Source organism: Nematolebias whitei, chromosome 4, assembly GCF_014905685.2.
Source record: "Nematolebias whitei isolate Nwh7 chromosome 4, NemWhi1, whole genome shotgun sequence".
NCBI classification, from domain to species: domain Eukaryota; kingdom Metazoa; phylum Chordata; class Actinopteri; order Cyprinodontiformes; family Rivulidae; genus Nematolebias; species Nematolebias whitei.
In genome coordinates this window covers 29,174,716-29,179,683 of record NC_056501.1, presented here as the reverse complement: position 1 = coordinate 29,179,683, position 4,968 = coordinate 29,174,716, and positions in this window count along the sequence as shown.

The window sequence follows — 4,968 nt, the reverse complement described above, 5'->3', positions numbered from 1 at the left end:
CCAATCAATGCTCTATTAATAGAAACCGGAGAAACACCGCTTGACATGAGAAGAATAAAATTAGCATTAACATATTGGATGAAGATTAAAGGTGACGAAGAAGAGAATGTCACTTCAATTATATTTCAGAACTGTTGGGAATACACAAAATTCCAGAGGAATGGTTTTGGTTGGATGATCAGTGACTGGATCAAACTATATGGAGTAGAGGATAATAAAATAGGTAAAACCAACCCAATTTCTGTTATTCCTCCTTGGCTCTTTCCTAAGATAAATATAGATATAGGAATACTTAAAAAGAAAAATAATTGGAATTTGAATGAAGTAGGGGTAAAAACTGATGATTATTTAAGAGAATCATATTATAACTATCTCAAAATCTATACCGATGGATCAAAAAATCTTAAAGGATGTGTGGGAATAGGGATATATGTACCTGAGTTTAAAATTCACATATCTAAAAGAATATCGGACCACCTTTCCGTTTTCACAGCTGAAATGATGGCAATTACATTGAGTTTAATGTGGGTGGAAGAGGTTAGACCAGAAAGTGTTGTACTATGCACAGACTCGAAAGCAGTTTTGGAAAGTATCAAGGGGAAAGGAAACAATAGGAAAGACTTAATATTAGAAATTAAACACAGTTTATTTAGATTGTACAGAGGTGGCATTGATGTCTGGTTCTGCTGGGTACCAGCTCATGAAGTGGTAAAAGGAAATGAGAAGGCAGATACATTAGCAAAAAGGGCTTTAGAAAAGACAATAACAATTACAATTCCTATAGGGAAAGGAGAAGGAAAATCACTGATAAAGGATAAAGAAAAAGAACAATGGCAAAAAAGGTGGACTGAAGATAAGAAAGGAAGAAGTCTATATAAAATCCAAAAGTCAATAGCAATTAAGAATATTAATATGAAAAATAGAAGGGAAGAAATCATAATGACCAGATTAAGAGTAAGTCATACATACTTAAATGATGTTTTATTTAGAATAGGGAAGAAAAATACTGATAAATGTGAAAAATGTGGAGAGAAAGAAACTGTAGAACACGTATTGATGCACTGTAAAACATATGAATCTGAAAGAGAGATACTGAAAAGAATGGTTGAAAAGACAGGTCAAGACTGGAGTCTTAAAGGACTGTTAGGAACTGAGGGAAACATAACGGATATATATAAAATAAGGAAAGCGATAATTTTATATCTTAAAAATACAAGACTAATTAATAGAATTTGATAGATGTAGAGAACTGTTGTTACACACTCATGTACAGTAGGTGGCGGAATGCACCTTACAGTTGTTTGCGATCCGCCATTAACGAAATGAAGAAGAAGAAGAAGAAGGGAACCAAGTAAATTATGCAGGATGGTGGCCAATGAGGACCAGAATTGGACACCCATGATCTAAAATATCTTTTTCTTTCGGTTTTTCCCTCTTCAGGGGTCATCACAGTGAGTCATCCTCCATCTCACTCTGTCCTCACTCCAACTACCTCCATGTCCATCCATATATCTCATATTTGGTTTTATTGTTTGTCTTTTTCCTGGCGGTTGCATTTCTAACATCCTTCTACCAGTATACCCACTGTCCCTCCTCTGGACATGTCCAAACCATCTCAGTCTGGTCTCTCTAACTTTATCTCCCAGTTGTTCAACCTGTGCTGTACCTCTGATGATCTCATTCCTGATCTTATCCATCCTTGTCATTCCTTAGGAGAACCTCAGCATCTTCATTTCTGCCACTTCCAGTTCTTTCTCCTGTCCTTTTTGTCAATGCCACTGTCTCCAGACCATACAACATAGCTGGTATCACCACTGTCTTGTAAACTTTTCCTTTGACCATCCAGATATACACCGAGCACTACTGTTTGCTAACACTTAGCTTGGTAAAAATGGCTACTAGTTGTAATTGTAAAAAGTCCGGGCTCAAACCTGCACCCTCAGCATTACAAGACAACATCACTACACACTACACACTGAGCTACCCCAGCTCCTGCTTTACTGTTGGTATCAATGAAATATTGGCAATTTGGAATGTGGATTTACTTTTTTATTAGACACAGATTCTTAACATTTGGAGTTTATTGTGTGGTTTATGGCTTTGATCATAAAACAAACAGAAACTTGCCCATGTACCTGCTCATCGCTCTGTCATGTTGACAGGAAAACTGTGGGTCGATGTGGTGAATGATGAGCAAGGTCCCGCTCTATTTTCAGCCACAGCTGATGTGCCTGTGAGCACGAGCCCTGACTCCCTAGGCGCTTTAACTATAATTGCCAGCTGCTCTGTGTGCGTGTTCACTGTTCACAGCTGGCCACAGATTCTGTCTATTTGTCTTTACTCCAAAGAACAATACAGCTTAATGATTTATTTCATTTTTCTCAGTTCTATTCTCAACCAAATGGTTTCATATCCAACATGAGCAACATATGACCTTAATAGAACCAATGAAAACAGTTGAAATAAATCATTAAAGCCAGCAGTTTATTCATGAATCGGCAGGAAGGTGAACATGAAACTGACAAAGCATTTGTACTGGTTTCCAGCAGAGTGCTGCCTTTGGACTTCAACAGACCTTTTTATTTTCTGTGAGATTATTAAGGTCAGTCTTTTTACTGCTAGAACCAGACTGAAGATAAAAGTATCAAAAGCAAAAAAAAAAAAAAAAACATGATTGATGCTGCAAAGACCTTCCAGCTTTTACGTTTGTTAAATGTGTCTGTTAAAAGGCAGAGTGCTTGAGATATTAGAGGAGCGTTAAAGCCATGCATGCTGGTGTTGACTTGAACTTGTCACCTTTTGTAAACAATAAACAAAACAAAAAAACACTTGAAGTCTTCTAACATATCTGCCCGGCAGAATACCTTTTTTTTTTTTTTTCCAAAACCATTCACAAATATCTAACCATGGGAAGTTGCCAGCAGCCATACAATAAACTTTCTGTGTATTTTTAAAACCTGGCTTAGCATTGTGTTCAGTGGTCTACGTGTTTGTTGCTGCAGTGCCTGGACTGTGATCAACATAAGATGATCCGTGTCATGTTTGGTGGGTTGTATCACGACCTAAAATACAGGCAAAAAGGAAACAGTTTTTAGAAGCACCTCACCACTAAAGACCTGCAGACATTACTCTGAATATTTTATAAAACAGATTTTGTGTTGATCATCCAAACAAACAGTTATACTTAAAATATGCACAAAAAGAAACAATTTATGTTTTATAAAAACTAAGGGTAACACTTTATTTGAAGGGGTGTGCATAAGACTGACATGTCACTGTCATAAACATGACATAACACCTGTCAAGAACATGAGCGAGTCTTCATGAATGTTTGACTGTTGTCATTAAGTGTCATTCGGTAAATTATGACACCTTTAATGCAAAGTTGACGCTATTTAAAATGTCAAGTTGTCATAACAAAGACATTTCAAATACACTTAAATAAATTGTTGCCAAACACAGTTTATGTTGTTTCCACGTAGACCCCAAAAATTAAGATTTTTAGAAATAATGATGTAGCATTATTTATTTTGCACATGGCCACTATAAATGTGTTCCTTATAACCAAAACAACAGATCAGTTTTTCTTTATCTTGGTCTGGCCAAAAGTAAACTTTGACTGGATGCTAAAATTAGTAATATTTAAAAGGATATTGTAAACTATACCAAAGAAAAAAGGAAAAAGTTTAAAGAAAATAATAGGTGCCTGTCATGCATTTCCATGCAAATGCATGACAGTCATTTATTATTCTACACCTCGGAAGTGTGTCTACATTTCTATCTCCGTTGATGCGGCCCGAACCACAGTGTTTAGTCTCTTAAAACTTATATCAAAACGACTGGCTCGGCCCCGTGATGTGTGCTATTATTTTTATTGGCATTTCGAGTTACCATGGTGACGTAATTTGCAAACAAAGACACAATATTTCACCAACTCCAGGAACTAGTTGGTGACTGCCCAGTTATTATGCTACACTTGAAAAGCATATCTTTTTTAACTTTAATGTGGCCCGAACCACAACGTGAACCCCCCACAAAAGTTCTATCAAAACCACCAGCCCGGCTCTGGGATGTGTACAATTACTTTTATTGGCATTCACAGTTACCATGGCGACATCTTTTGCTAGCAAAGATGCCAAATTTCCCAGAGGAAATGAATAGGAGAAAACTCTTCACAGAAACGTAACATATTTTCTGTGGAACTATCTAGTAATTTATTTTGTATTTTGTTTAATTGTTAATGTGGACACTAGGGGAGTGGTGGCACAGAGGTTAGAGAAGGTAAGCCTTGAATTCATGAACCATTACAACATATCTGTGTGGGAAAGGTGAAGCACCCACATCAGCCTCCACCCTCATTTGCCTCACTGTGCGCTCCGAACAAAGCTGTTATTCTCCTTATCTGCTCCCCCAAGCACCCTAGATGGCAGCCCCCTGCTCCACACAGAGGGCTGCATTAGCTCAGTGGTTGAGTCAGGAAGGGCTGCAAGTGTAAAACAATTGCCAAATCCTCATGTGAGTTTTTTTGCTGTGGTGACCCCCGAAGAAAGGAGCAGCTAAAGGGGGGGGGGGGGGGGGGTGTACAAAACCTAGCTTGGAAGCAAACAGCAAGATGAGAAAGTTAATGGACAGTCTGACAAAAAGTTTAGCAAAAAGTATTTGTAGAAATGCTAACTGCATGCCAACAAGTGTGCTGAATAATACATGTTATACGTGGCAATTATCTAGTTGCAATTATTGGCTTCTATAACCACAAGATCAAAACATTCATTCAACCTTTTATTTAGACTGGTTAATCCCATTGAGCCTCGAGGACTCATTTACAAGAGAGACCTGATTTCAACAAAGAATGATGACAACAATGGACAACAGTGACAACAATAGACAATTATAAAAAGGCATATATATATATATATATATATTACAAATTAAAATAAGATGGCCAAAAAAAGTAGCAAAAACAGCTAG